Here is a 15,936-nt window from a genome sequence, read left to right as displayed (position 1 = left end):
TTTTTTTTTTTTTTAGATCGGCACACACATATTGGGGACAATTTGGAACCATGGGTCTCCAAACCATGACTCTCCAGTTGTTCAGGAACTACAGTTCCCATCATGCCTAGCCATGTCTGTGAATGGCAGAGTTTTACAATGCCTCATGGGACATGTAGTTCCACAACAGCTGGAGGGCCGTAGTTTGTAGATCCTTGATTTAGACCAGGGGTGTCCAAACTTTTCAAACAAAGGGCCACTGTATTGTCCTTCAGACTTTAGGAGGGCTGGATTGTGGCCAGTAGGGGCAGAAAACGGGCCCAGCATCAGTGAGAATAAATATGGCCTCAGGGTTGGTGGTCAGTAGGAGGAGTATTCCCCCTATTAGTAGGAGGAATAGTATTCCATCATTTGTATCGGTGGAAGATATAGTGCCCCATTGTTGGTGTCAGTGAGAGGAATAGTGCCTCATATCAGTGGAAGGAGTTGTGCCTCAAGGGCCGGATAAAGGCTAGCAAAGGGCCACATCTGGCCCTTGGGCCGCAGTTTGGAGACCCCTGATTTAGACAACAGCCAATTATTAACCTACCAGCGTGTCTTTGGCGTGTTTGGAGGAAAGCCACACAAACATAGGGAGAACATGCAAACTCATGCAAATAGTGTCCTGGCTCAAAGCCAAGGACCCCAGTGCTGCAAGACATAAGTGACCTCCGGGCTCCATTTGCCCATCTGCAGGCCCGGGGACCAACATGGAGGGTGGAGGGAAGGGAGAAGAGTGGATGCACGTTCGCTCTCCTCCCCTTCTTGGTGTGACCCAGAAAGGGATGTGTATGACATCACTTCCGGGTTCCGCCTCTCAGTGTCCCCGGCTAGCAGAGCCGGTGGGAAGGGATGTATTGCAATGTGATCTTCATTGCAATACATCCGGTGAAGCCCAGAGGAGACATTCTGAGGTCTTTTAGACCCTGGATGTCTCATTAAAGGGAACCTGGCAGCTAAAAATCATCACTTACCTAAAGTCCCCTACATAGCGGGAAAAAAAAGTTAAAGGGTAAGTTCACCTTTACAGAAAAATTACACTGGACCTCCTCCTCATCCTCCCGAGGTCCTGCATACCTGTAGCCAGGCAATCACCCGCTAGGAGACCTCGTACAGCTGCCTCACTAGTCCAGGGCTTAGAAATCCCCCATGGCTTAATCTCCTAAACGTACCTCGTAGAGAGGTACGTATAGGAGCATTCTAATTGGTCGGCGCCGTCACATGGGTGGCGCCGACCAATTAGAACCTGGGTAGCCCATCCTGTCACCGCAGGCGAAGAGGAGAGAAAGCCGCAGGGATTTCAAATCCCCGGACTGATAAAGTGGCTATATGATCTGTCAGATCGCAGTCTCGGTATGAGTTGCTGTTCGCCGCCATTACTAGTAAAAAAATAAAAATTCCAGTATATATATCCCATCGTTTTTAAACACTATAACCGATCGATATATACATTTTTTTATGAAAAAATATGTAGCGGGATACATAACGGCCTAAATTTATGAAGTAATTTGATCCATTTTTTATTACATATGTTTTATAGCGGAAAGCAAAAAAAAATTTTTTTTTTTTTCTGTCTTTTTTTTTTTTTCGTTTATAGTGCAAAAAATAAAAACCACATAGGTGATCAAATATCACCAACAGAAAGCTCTATTTGTGGGGAAAAGGAACCAAAATTTTATTTGGGTACAGCATTGCATTACCGCATCACCTCTCTATTTGTCCTGTTTACCACTATCATTGAAAGTAAAAGAAAGTAAAAGAAAATCCCAAATTTTGGATTTTCTCCAGACAAGTAATAGAGGGGAAATCTTCCAATGGGGACACAAGTTCTGGTGACCTGGGGTGTGTCCCCCAAGGGATTCCCTTAATTTGCAGGGATTTCCTCTCACTTCCTGTTTTGGTTATGGGACAGGAAGTGAAGGGAAATCTTCGCAATGAGACACAGATGGCAAAAAAAAATAAAAAATCTGACAGGGGTAATAACCCTCCCTTATTCTATCCAAAATAAAAAAAAGGTTTGCCAATAGTTCTACTTTAAGGATAACTAAACTCAAGAACAAAAATGTAATATATTACGTCTTAAAGTCCTTATATGTAGTGGCTGTATACGTTTTGTTTTTTTGTTTGTTTTTTTCAAGCTAAAAATATTAGAAACTTTATGAATCCAAAAAAATAAATAAAAAATTAGAATATTTTCATAATATACTGTACCTGCTAATATTTCTAGAAATGCGGTATCCTTATCACTTCCTGTGAGCTGCACCAAATAATAACTTCCTTCCTATCTTCTAAACACCACCAATTGCCCCACCCCAGTGTAGGAATGACGTAGCCACTCAGGGGCAGGAAGTGTGGAATTTGTAGGGTTGTCAAGTGGAAATAAAGCCAAAAAAATAAAAAACTTGAAAAGGAAAACAAATGCAGCCGCCGTACCAAGGACTAGCAAAGTGCACTATATTCCATTTTCAGTTTTGAGTTTGATAGACTTTAAATTAAAATGCCGAGTGTTTCCAAACACTGCAGGGAACTAGACTGACATAAACAGTGGGTGGGATTATCTAGGATTTTGGAGCCAGACAGAGTATTGTGAAAGCAACAGAAAGGGTGTGACCCGAAAAAAACTGAAATACGCAAATGAGGAAAATAAAACCGCACACAAAGTTCCTTCCTCTTTATTTCCCCTCGTTTTGTTCTCTTTTTGTATTTTTATCCTCTTTTTGTATTTTTTAAATTTTTACATATTTTTTTTTTATTTGTTCCTTTTATAAAGTGTAAGTCAAGCCAAAAGTTTTATTTTATTTTTTTTTTTTTTATTTTTTTTTTATACTATGTTGGTATTATTTTAATTATTATTTTGGGTAATGCTAGAGAAAGTGGTGTACTATTTGCTTTTTTTGGAGGCTATCAGTGATTACTTCAAGGTGCCTACAGATTCCTAAGTAGAGACAAAGAAAGGATTCCCCTTGGATTGGAATTTAACGGCACTCAAATATAAGTAGAAATACTATTAGAGTAGAAAATCAATTATTAATGACACAAAGTATAAAAGGGATAACACGGAGTGCGTGTTACAACAAGCAACTGATAGTGATAGAGCTGTAATGAGTAGCTGATGTAGAAGAGATATTCTTCACCCAACGCATTTCAGAGTCTATTAAATCTCCTTTCTCAGGGGGTAGAGAGGATATCAAATCTAGTAATATCATTTGGGTGTTTATAGACACTCCATGTAGATTATAAAACAAATAACACAGGAGTGGAACCTACCTGCTTGAGGCTGGGACTGTGTGAACACCTTCTTTGATTGGGTGCTCCCCTGTTATACCATCTAATAGGACAGGGATCTGTCTACCACACAGCTACCATATGAAGGATTCCGTTTTTAGGCCTCAGTGGGTCTGGATCTCCCAGGCATAGGGGATTCTCTTTGATGTTCCTCTAAAGTATTTGTTTAGGTAAGTGTTTCTGCTTTTATCTATATCTACAAATCATATCTACCTGACCAGGGCAGGACTTAGGGTGGTGGGGGCCCCTGGGCTTGAGTCACTTTCGGGCCCTACCTTCTATACATTACCATATTTATTGGCGTATAACACGTGCTGGCGTATAACACACACCCCAAACTTACATGTAAACGCCCATCAATGCAGCCTTATCCGTGTCCATCTGCAGCCACGTCCATCATCTGCAGCCTTGTCAGTGTAGTCTTATCATTTGCAGTCTTGAAGTTTAAAAATGTCGCCGCCAAGATACAGAGTCCTGTGTATCTCGGTGGCTCTCGGGTCCTCTTGGCGGCTCTCGGGTCCTCTTGGCGGCTCTCGGGGCTTCTCGCAGTCCCCAGCAGAGCCGAGAGTAGCCGAGTGTACTCGGCTCGGCTCACAGTCACGCCCAGTCCCTGTGTTATGTCCATCATAGGGCAGGACTGGGCGTGACTGTGAGCAGTGCCGAGTACCCAGGCCATGTATCTCGGCGGGGCCCCCTATTGGGCGGGGCCCATGGGCTTGAGCCCAGTCAAGCCCAATGGTAAGTCCTGCCCTGTACCTGACCCCTTATTCTGGGATGGAGAAGGGGGCGACTCCCCAGGGCAGTGTTATTTGTTTTTAATCAACATGGGGTGTCTATAAACACACAACTGATATAACTAGATTTGATATCTTCCCTAACCCTGAAGAAGGCAATCTAACAGACCCAGAAATGCGTCGGGTAAAGGATACAGATCCTTTGACAATTCTTTTGCTTTCCGCATGACTCAGAATCCAGAAACGTCAGTGCAGCACTGGATGAAAGATGCAAGGGTCTGTCAGGAGCCCAGAAACTCACTGACCTTTTATACACACACTAATTACAAGCAAACAGATCACAGGGGAGGCTGGTTACCTTTAATAGCCATTCAAATCCCTTTGTGTCATAGTGCATGTTATCAGGCCAAAATCACCAGGGTGTGTAAACTTTTGATCAGGGTCATTTGGGTAGTTTCTGTTGCCATTATGATTTAAAAAGAGTAAACACAGTTGATTCATAATAAATGGCTTCAGCCAAACACTAACCATGAGTGAAAGAAAAGTTTTTGTGTTATCATTCATATTCTCTGAAAAATGCCTAAGAAATCATAAATTCTGCCAGGGTATGTAAACTTATGAGCACAACTGTATACTGGAATTTTTATTTTTTTTGTACTAGTAACGGCGGTGATCAGATACTCATACCGGGACGGCAATATTGCGGCAGACAATCAGACACTTTTGACACTTTGTGGGAACCAGTGACAATATACAGTGATCAATGCTAAAAATATACACTGTCACTGTATGAATGACACTGGCTGGGAAGGGGTTAAACATCTAGGGCAATCAAAGGGTTAAATGTGTGCCTAACCAGTGTTTGTGTGTACTGTGTGCTACTTTTACTAAGGAAAGTGTTGGATTTTATTTATTTTACAAAATCCAGCACATCCCCACTGACAGGGCGGAGCTCTGCCTTGTTTACATAGACAGAGCTCCGTCCAGTCTGTCTCCTCGCCGATCAGAGGGCGCCAGCGGTCATCCATTGGCCGGCACCCACTGATCGGCTTCTGCTGTGACTAATCATATATATACAGTAGGGGTGCTGAAATTAATTGCAGCATCGATGCTTTGCGATTCGGGTATCACCGATGCAGCATCGATGCTGCGACTGGAATAATTGATTGGCGGGTGACGTCATCCCGACTTGCCCTGCCCCTCCTGGGAGAGAGCTCCGAGCATATAGTTGTTAAAATAACTGCACCCGCCTCTCTCCTCTCACGTCTCTCTCCTGACGTCAGTGGGGAATTCTCAGCCCGGCCCGCCTCTCTTCTGATCTGGTAGCTACAGTCAGCGGGCGGACACATGACTCTCACGGGCCGGGCAGTCACATGAGCGGCACATATTTTCTAACCACTTACGGACCACCCGCAGTCGTTTTACGTTGGTATGGCATCAGCAAGCTACAATAACCCCGGTTATCCTCTTCTTCAGCGGGTGGTCCGCTTTCAGATAAAAGTGGTCTCTGGGGCAGACTCGCTGCAAGATCACTTTTATCGGTGAAGGGAAGGGGGAGGGCCCCCCCCCCCGCCGTGCTCTGGTGCCCTCCACCACTCACCAGTAGTGGTGGAGGTGAACGGGTCCTCTTCCTGGCTTGGTATGGAGCAGAGTGAAGTGAAGATGGCCCCCACCCGTCTCCATATCATTGCAGAGCGGAAGCAACGTCAAAATGTCACTTCCGCCCATAGCTCTTAAAGAGACTTTTTTTTATTTTTTTTTAAATGCTATTAAATTTATTTATTTTTATTGCATTTTAGTGTGAATATGAGATGTGAGGTCTTTTTGACCCCCAGATCTCATATTTAAGAGGTCCTGTCATGCCTTTTCTATTACAAGCGATGTTTACATTCCTTGTAATAGGAATAAAAGTGATACAATTTTTTTTTTTAATCGAACAGTGTAAAAAAAAAAAAAAAAAAAAAAATGGTAAAATAAATAAGAAAAAAAGTAATTTTTTTTTTAAACACATCCTGTCCCACCGAGCTCTCGTGCAGAAGCGAACGCATACAAACAGTGTTCAAACCACACATGTGAGGTATCGCCGCAATCGTTGGGGCGAGAGAAATAATTCTAGCCCCAGACCTCCTCTGTAACTCGAAAAATGTAACCTGTAGAATTTTTTTAAACATTGCCCATGGCGATTTTTAAGGGTATAATTTTGACACCATTCCACTAGCAGGCGCCATTTTGAAGCGTGACATGTGGGGTATCAATTTACTCGGCATAACGCTATCTTGCACAATATAAAAAGAAATTGGGCTAACTTTACTGTTGTCTTATTTTCTTAATCAAAAAAGTGTATTTTTCCCAAAAAAAAGTGCGCTTGTAAGACCGCTGCGCAAATACGGTGTGACAGAAAGTATTGCAACTACCGCCATTTTATTCTCTAGGGTTAAAAAAAAAATATATGTGTGTGTGTGTGTGTGTGTGTGTGTGTGTGTGTGTGTGTGTGTGTGTGTGTGTGTGTGTGTGTGTGTGTGTGTGTATATATGTATGAATATGTATGTTTGGGGGTTCTAAGTAATTTTCTAGCAAAAAAAAATGATTTTAACTTGTAAACACCAAAATCTCAAAACAAGGCTCGGTCCTTAAGTGGTTAAAAAGCACATACAGTGAGACACTTAGGGCCGGTTCACACAGCGGGCGATGCGAGGCGACACGACTCGCCTCGCCTCGCTCCCGCAAGTCGCCCCCGTTCTGTACAATGGAACCGTTCTGAGAGGAGCGACTCGAGTCGCTCCGACTCAGAAAAAAGGTTCCTGTACTACTTCTGGGCGACTTTGGGGGCGACTTGCATTGACTTCTATACAGAAGTCCTCTGCAAGTCGCCGCTGAGGTCGCCGCAGGTCGCGGCGAGGCAAGTCGGAGACGCCTCGCCGCGCCTGCAGTGTGAACCGGCCCTTAATGGATTTTAACATGGCATTTATTAAAGTGGTTGTAAACAAACCACTTTGACCTACAGGTAAGCCTAGATTAAGGTTTACCTGTAGGTCCAAGAAATATCTCCTAAATCTACACGGTTTAGGAGATATTTACCTGAAGACAGCCACCGCTGTCTACGGCGCATGTGCCGTAGACAGTGGCGCGCAGATGCACTGGGTAAGCCGCAGATCGCAGCGATATGCCGCGAGTGTCCGGCTCTCGTGCGCATGCACGGGAGTGACGTCATCGCTGCTCCGGCGAATCACAGCGCCGGAGCAGCGAGACCCACCAAGAAGATGGACGCTCGGAACTACAGGGGACAGCGGTGACATCGCTGGCTCCTGTGTCAGGTAAGTGACACATAATGGACTACTATGCGATGCGATGCGATGCATAGTACTCCATTATGCTTTGCCTTTGCAGGGAATCAAAGAGGAAGTAAACTCATCAGGGTTTACTTCCTCTTTCAGACACAGTTATTTTAACAGCAGTGAGTACAGTACATATGAGTTTGTATTCTACTTACACCTCTTACACGCTCCTTTTGCACATTCCACTGTGTTAACTCCTAATGTGCTGGAATGTGCAAACAGGAACGCCCAGGGGAACCGTCAGCACAGAACAGTACAGGGAACTTCACAGGGCTGTTTGTTAGCTGCAAAGATTATATATATTATTATTATTTTTTTTTTATATATATATATATATATATATATATATATAATATCTCCAGAATTTGACCCTTCCTGACTAATGACACCACAAAGCAACTGGTTCACTCCTTGATTATTTCCCGCCTTGACTACTGCAACTCTCTCCTTAACCACTTCAATACCGGGCACTTAAACACCTTCCTGCCCAGACCAATTTTGATCTTTCAGCGCTGTCGCACTTTGAATGACAATTGCACGTCGTGCTACACTGTACCCAAATGAAATTTTTATCATTTTTTTCCCACAAATAGAGCTTTCTTTTGGTGGTATTTGATCACCTCTGCGGTTTTTATTTTTTGCTAAACAAATAAAAAAATACCGAAAATTTTGAAAAAAAAAATGTTTTTTTTTGTTTCAGTTTCAAAACTTTGTAAATACCGTATATACTCGAGTATAGGCCGACCCGAATATAAGCCGAGGCCCCCAATTTACCCCCAAAAAAACTGGCAAACTTATTGACTCGTGTATAAGCCGAGGGTGAGACATGCCTGTCCATCCCTGTGTGTGTGTCCGTCCATCCCTGTGTGTCCGTCCATCCCTGTGTGTCCGTCCATCCCTGTGTGTCCGTCCATCCATCCCTGTGTGTGTGTGTGTCCATCCATCCATCCATCCCTGTGTGTGTGTGTCTCCATCCATCCATCCATCCATCCCTGTGTGTGTGTGTCTCCATCCATCCATCCATCCCTGTGTGTGTCTCCATCCATCCACCCATCCCTGTGTGTGTCTCCATCCATCCACCCATCCCTGTGTGTGTGTGTGTGTGTGTGTGTGTGTGTGTGTGTGTGTGTGTGTGTGTGTCCAGCCTACCTTTGTCCCGAGCCTCCGTCCCGTGCCTTGCCTCCTTGCCTCCGTTCCGTCCCGTGCCGTCCCGTGCCGTGCCGTGCCGTGCCTTGCCGTCGTGTCGTGCCTTGCCTTGCCTCCGTCCCGTCCCGTCCCGTCCCGTCCCGTGCCGTGCCGTGCCTTGCCTTGCCTTGCCTTGCCTCCGTCCCGTGCCCTCTTCGGCGGCCATTGTAAAATTCAAAAGCCGCGCCTCCTCCTTCGCCTGTGATAGGCGGAACACTGAATTTCCCAGCAGCCTGTGTTCCGCCTATCACTGACGTCGTATCATCCTCGTCCGTAGTACGAGGATGATACGATGTCCGTGATAGGCGGAACACAGGCTGCTGGGAAATTCAGTGTTCCGCCTATCACAGGCGAAGGCGGAGCCGGAGGCGCGGCTTTTGAATAGAATGGCCGCTGTCTGTCTGCTCGACACGCTGATCGAGCGGGCAGACAGCGATGACTCGAGTATAAGCCGAGGGGGGCACTTTCAGCCTCAAAAAAGAGGCTGAAAATCTCGGCTTATACTCGAGTATATACGGTAAGTACATTTTCTCCTTCACTGATGGGGATACACTGATGGGCAATGATAAGGCGGCACTGATGAGGTGGCATTGATGGACACTGATATGTGGCACTGATAGGCGGCACTGATGGGCACTGATAGGCGGCACTGATGGGTGGCACTGATGGGCGACACGGATGGGCACTGATAGGTGGCACAAATTGGCACTGATAGCTGGCATGGATGGAAATGGATGGGCGGCATGGATGGGCATGGATAGGCGGCACAGGTGGGCATGGGTAGTCGGCACAGGTGGGCATGGGTAGGCTGCACAGGTGGGCATGGATGGGCACTGATAGGTGGCATGGATGGGCACTGATAGGCGGCACGGATGGGAACTGATAGGCGGCACGGATGGGAACTGATAGGCGGCATTGTATTATTATACTGTACTAATGGATGCCAATCAGTGCCAAGCAATAATGCATGCCAATCAGTGATGCCCATTGTGGGCACTGATTGGCATCCATTATGGGCACTGATTGGCATCCATTGTGGCACTGACTGGAATCCCTGGTGGTCTGGTGGCGTCCCTGGTGGTCCAGTGTGGGCATCCTCGGGGGGGCTGTGCTGATAATAGATCAGCACAGGCCCCCCCTGTCAGAGGAGCAGCCGATCGGCTCTCCTCTACTCGCGTCTGACAGACGCGAGTGAGGAAAAGCCGATCACCGGCTCTTCCTATTTACACTGTGATCAGCCGTGATTGGACACGGCTGATCATGTGGTAAAGAGTCTCCGTCGGAGACTCTTTACTGAGATCGTAGTTGCCGGGTGTCAGACTGACACCCCGCAACAACGATCGCCGCAATGCGCGCCCCCGGGGGCGCGCAGCGGCTCATAATCCTGATCACGTCATATGACGTCCGATCAGGATTATGAAACCACTTTGCCACCGTCATTTTGTAATAGGGCGGGCGGCAAGTGGTTAATGGCCTACCCTTAAGCAGGCTATTCCCCCCTTCAGTCTATTATGAATGCTGCTGCTAAACTAATACACCTCACTAATCGTTCCGTGACTGCTGCCCCTCTCTGCCAATCCCTTCACTGGCTTCCCCTACCCCACCCTGTAAAATTAAAAATGCTAACCATAACATACAAAGCCATCCACAACCTCGCCCCCATCTGCATCACCAACCTCATATGCAGATATCGCCCCCTCCGCTCCTCCGACGACCTCCTGCTTTCTAGCTCCCTTGTTACCTCCTCCCATGCTCGCCTTCAAGACTTCTCCAGAGCCTCTCCCATCCTCTGGAACTACCTGCCCCAGTCTGTCCACTCAGCCCCTACCCTGTCCACCTTTAGGAGATCCCTGAAAACTCATTTATTCAGGGAAGCCTATCCCACACCCACCTAACTGTCCCCGAGCCGCCCCCATCAAATCATTCTCTGCAGCTATTACATTTTGCACCACCACCCCCTCCCTTTAGAATGTAAGCTCTATGAGCCGGGCCCTCCTGTACCTTTTTGTATTGTACTGTAATTGTGTTATCTCCCCTATACATTGTAAAGCACTGCGTAAACTGTTGGCGCTATATAAATCGTTAATAATAATAATAACAACAATAATTTTATATATATATATATATATATATATATATATATTTAATAAATAATATATTAAATATTATTATATATATATATATAATCTGGATGTCTGGGCATAAAAAATGGAATATATATATATGTGTGTATGTGTGTATATATATATATATATATATATATATATATATATATATATATTCTTTTTTTTATGCCCAGACATCCAGATATACACTTAAATGATGACAGACATAAATTAAACTGCTCCTTTTAGATTCTGAGTGTATACAGTGTGTATATATATATATATATATATATATATATATATATATAATCATTTCCTTTTTGTCCAGACATAAACTTTAATGAGGACAGACATGAATTAAACTGCTCTTATTTTTCCACAGAGAGCCCTTCCTTTTTTTGTATAAACACAGTGAAATGCATGGCAGTAAGGTGCAGACAGACTAAGGTCACCAGTAATAATAACATCAAGACACGTTTGACAGTTTCATGTTAATGGAGTATAATTAACATTGCTTTAAGACTGTATGTTCTCTTGAAAGGTGGATATCAATTGTTTAAGTCCATTTGCTCTCTCCATTACTTAGCAGGAGTAAATCAGCTTACCCCGGCATTTTGTCTGAACATTCCGCAGATTTATTACCTGAAACGCGTAGTGCAAAGAACACATATATTATGCATTGCCAGATAATGTCTCTGTGTTATTGGTGGCTAGGAATATCTGACTTATGTTTCTTGGGTTTTGGAGCTAGTTTGAGTTATAATTGTACTTTTTTTTTTTTTTTCCCCTTCAAAAGGCTGGCTAAAAATAGTAGCCCCAGTGATGCGAAACACCGCCGAGGACAGTGTAGAATGGATGATTCAGATGATGATCTAATACGTTTTAATGCGGTATCTTTCAAATTAGACAGTGGAAAAGCAAATCTATTGAACCAGTCAACGTTGGCAATAATTATACAAACAGTCACATTCAGTAAAACAGGATCGAAATAATGTGTCCAATGCAGTGACCCATTGCAACCAATTAGAATACACTTCATCGGTGAAGTGGTTGGTGCAATCAAAATGATTGCTGACAGCTTATTATAGTTTAGATGTATTCCTCTGGGATGTTTCAGTGCCATTTGCTTGTGTATTGATGACAACATTGTTGTTGTAGATATATTATGGCATAGATTATTTTGGCACAGAAGTGATATTGGTGTTAGATAATGGCCATTGTAAGTTTATTCTTGGGTTTATGGGTTACAGGTTTGGTTAGGTGCTAGGGGTTAGGTTGAAGGTTTGGGTTAGAGTTTAGGTTTAGGGTTAGCTTTAAAGTTTAGGTTGATGGTTAAGGTTAGAAATTAGTTTGAGGGTTAAGTTTAGCCTTTAGGTTGAGGATTGGTATAGAGTTGAGGGTTAAGGTTACAATTTAGGTTGAAGATTTGGGTTAGAGTTTAGGCTGAGGGTTAGCTTTAAAGTTTAGGTTGATGGTTAAGGTTAGAGTTTAGTTTGAGGGTTAGGTTTAGCCTTTAGGTTGAGGATTGGTATAGAGTTGAAGGTCAAGGTTACAATTTTAGTTGAAGAGTTAGAGTTTAGGTTGAGTGTTAGATTTGCAGCTTAATTTCAGAGTTAGGATTAGAAGTTAGGTGGAGGATTAGTGTCAGAGTTTAGATTGACAGCTAGGTTTAAAGCCAGGTTGAGGATAAAAGAGTTTAGGTTAGAGATTAGAGTTAGAGATTAGGTTGAGGGTTGGTATAGAGTTTAAGTTGAGGGTTAAGGTAACACAATTTTAGGTTTAAGAGTTAGGTTAGAGTTTAGTTTGAGTGTTAGGTTTACAGCCTATTTTCAGAGCTGGGATTAGAATGTAGGTTGAGGATTAGTGTTGTTTAGGTTGAAGGTTAGGTTTAAAGCTTAGGTTGAGGTTAAAGAGTAGAGTCTAGGTTGAGTTTTAGGTGTAGAGTTTAATTTCAGAGTTAGTTTTAGAAGCTCGGTTGAGGATTAGTGTTAGAGATTAGTGTTGAAAATATTTTATTGAAACATTTCAAGTAGAAACAATAAAACAGTAACCATCATGAGGCAAATGCAAGCAGGAACAGTAACAGGAGTACATTTACGGGGGGCCGGCTAATGACTATCGGCCACAGCCGGTCCCTGACGGGAAGCTTGGAGAGTAGGGAAGACGGCCTGCTCACCGATCCACGAGGCCACAGTAGTGAGAAATACTCATGTGTTACTACATGAGACAATATTTAATCAATAACATAAAAAAAGATAGAAAGAGAGAGAGAAGAGGGAAGGGAAGAGAGGAGCAAAGTAAAGAGAAGCAAGGCGGTAGAGGGGAAAGCTGAATAGCAAGAGGAGAGGAGAGGAGAGGGGAGGGAAGGGGGGGAGGGGGAAGGGATATGGGTAGGGGGGGTAGGGTAAGAAAGAGCCCACAGTGTCCCTATGCGTTCAAGATTTGGTTCTTTAAAGCGTCAGAGGAGGAGAAGCGGAGCCAGATCGACAATTGAGAAATAAATTTGGCGTAAGTGTCATTGTCCAGTGCCAACATCTCCTCCATTCTCATGGTGTCATTCATAATCGATACCCACCGTGACAATGGGGGAGTATTCGTCGTCTTCCAATAAGCAGGTATCAGTTGTCTAGCAGAGGACATAAAGAAACGGAGCAATCTTTGTCTCTGCGATTTAATAGACCCGGGCAGTATAGAGAGTAATGCAATTTTCGGAGAGATAGGAACCGGAATATCAGCTAAGAGATTATAACATTCAAAAACCTGCGTCCAGAAGGGGCGGATCCTCTCACAGTCCCACCAGACATGCATATAAGTTCAGACTGAAGCTTCACAGCGCCAGCAGGTGGCTGGGGTAGACGGGAACATTTTGTGTAAAGTAGCAGGGTCTCTGTACCACCTGGACAATAGTTTGTAGTTATTTTCTTGGGAGTAGCAGGAGATGGTTGACTTATGTGTGAAATGAAAAGAGGTTTGCCATTCCGGCACAGAGATGTCTTCACCCAAATCCGCAGACCACAGCCTAGTGTAATGTGGGAGTTGATCATGTGCTAAAGTCTGCAGTAGGTTATATAAGGAGGATAGTAAGTGTTTGGGAGTTTCTGGAAGCGAGCACAGTTCCTCGAAGTTGGTAAGCTTGCGATGTATTTGAGAGGAGGAGTGTAGGCGTTTGGTAAATGTGGACACATGTAGGGCCATGAGCCAATCTCCGGAGTCTGCCACGGAGACCGGGGTCCCCTGAGAAGGATGCACAAATGTGCGGGCTTGCGGCCACTCCGTACGCTTAAAGGGTCCTAGGGAGGCTGCCCCTGTACTTTGTGGTAAAGCAGGATGGTCAAAGAGGGACGTCAGGGGGCCCGGATCAGAGGAGAGGGTGGTGTTTAGCCCTGTCTTATACCACAGCTTCAAGGAGGCCAAAGTCAGTGGGGATAAGGATGTCATATGAGAGTAGTCCTGTTTGTAACCCCATAGAAGAGCTCAGAGATCTACAGGAGAAAGGTCCTGTTCAACAGACACCGAGGCCTTGCAGGGAGGACGGGTGAACCATTCTATGATGCGAGTCATATGAGCAGCTGTATGGTAAGTCTCAAAGTCAGGGAGGCCTGTTCCTCCCATAGTCTTGGGGAGCATTAGCAGTTTAAATTTAACCCTGGGGAGGCCCTTGTTCCACATGAATCTGATGGCCAGCGAGCGTAGGGAGATAAAAAATGATTTGGGGACGTGGATGGGGATTGTTTGAGATAAATACAGGAACTTGGGTAGAGTGTCCATCTTTAGGATATTAATCCGTCCGAACCAGGGCAAGGGAGATCCCCCCCACTCCTCAAGGTCCTTCCGTATATGGTTAAGCAGGGGAATATAATTCAGGGAAAACAAATCAGCTAGGTTGGAGGGTATTACGACCCCTAGGTAAGAGATCCCTTTGGCCTGCCATTTAAATGAGAAGTTGGATTTTAGAAGGGACAGTGTGGAGGGGGTGAGGGATATGTTAAGGGCTTCTGTCTTAGAGATGTTGATCTTAAAGTTACTATAGATACCAAAACGTTGAAATTCTCTGAGTAGGGATGGTAGGGAGATGTGTGGATTTTGAATATACACAAGGAAGGAGGTCATCAGCATACAGGGAAAGTTTGTGATGTGCAGACGGAGTTTGAATACCGAGAATGGAGGGGTTTTGTCGTATGGCACAGGCCAAATGTTCAATGATGATGACAAAGAGGAGGGGGGACAGGGGGCAGCCCTGTCGGGTACCGTTTGCAATGTCAAAGGGAGGTGATGTGGTACCGTTGACCAGGACCGTAGCTGAGGGTCGGGAGTATAGGGACATAACTTTAGAGATGAAGGGAGCTCCGAGGCCAAGTTGTTCTAGAGACAGCTGTAGAAACCTCCAACTGACCCTATCGAAGGCCTTTTCAGTGTCGAAAGATAAGAGGCAAGCTCTCAGGCCTTTACGTTGGATCAGGGATATGAGATGTATCGTCTTGGTGGTGTTGTCCCTTGCCTCCCTGCCAGGGACAAACCCCACTTGATCATTATGAATAATTTTAGGTAGTAGAGGGGACAGACGGGTGGCTAGAACTTTTGCGAATAGCTTAATATCTATGTTGAGCAGGGAGATGGGCCGATAGCTGCTGCATTGGGATGGGTCCTTGCCTGGTTTAGGGATAATAGAGATGTTAGCAGATAAAGATTCCTTGGATGGGAGGTTAGAACTGTCCACCGAGTTAAAGGCTTTTGTCAGAAGGGGTGCAAGCTGGGGGGCAAAAGTTTAGTAAAACCGGGGTGTAAAGCCGTCAGGGCCCGGGCATTTTCCCACTTTAAGGGCTTTAATAGCCTGTAAAAATTCAGAGGTAGTTAGGGGCTCATCCAAGGTCGTCATGTCCACAGTGTTAGTGTTAGAGTTTAGATTGAAGACTAGGTTTAAAACTTAGGCTGAGGGTAAAAGATAGAGTTTAAGTTAGGGATTAGGGATAGAATTTAGGTAGAGGGTAAGGTCAAAAGTTTTGATTGAGAATTAGTATTAGAGTTAAGGGTTAGGTTTAAAGCTTAGGTTAAGGATAAAGGTTGGGTTTAAAGTTTAATTTCAGAGTTAAATTTAGAATTTAGGTTGAGGATTAGTGTTGTTGAGGGTTGGGTTAAAGTTTATGTTGAGGTTGAAGGGGGGAGTTTAGGTTAAGGATTAAGGTTAGAGTTTAGGATAAAGGTTAGGTTTAGTATAAAAGTTAGAATTTAGGTTGGGGATGGTATAGCTTTTAAGTTGAGGATTAAGGTTAAAGT

The 15,936-nt window shown here is 44.5% G+C and overlaps 1 protein-coding gene across 4 annotated transcripts in view; it reads left to right on the top strand.

Annotated features, from left to right (window-relative positions):
- The window catches only part of FGGY (FGGY carbohydrate kinase domain containing), a 381,065-nt gene that overhangs the window by 52,420 nt on the left and 312,709 nt on the right, over positions 1-15,936 (top strand). The window lies entirely within an intron of this gene.

The sequence above is a fragment of the Lithobates pipiens genome, unplaced genomic scaffold, assembly GCF_037356315.1.
Source record: "Lithobates pipiens isolate NorthernLeopardFrog02 unplaced genomic scaffold, aLitPip1_a1.2 Scaffold_23, whole genome shotgun sequence".
In the NCBI taxonomy this organism is placed as follows: domain Eukaryota; kingdom Metazoa; phylum Chordata; class Amphibia; order Anura; family Ranidae; genus Lithobates; species Lithobates pipiens.
This window is presented reverse-complemented; position numbering and strand designations above follow the sequence as displayed.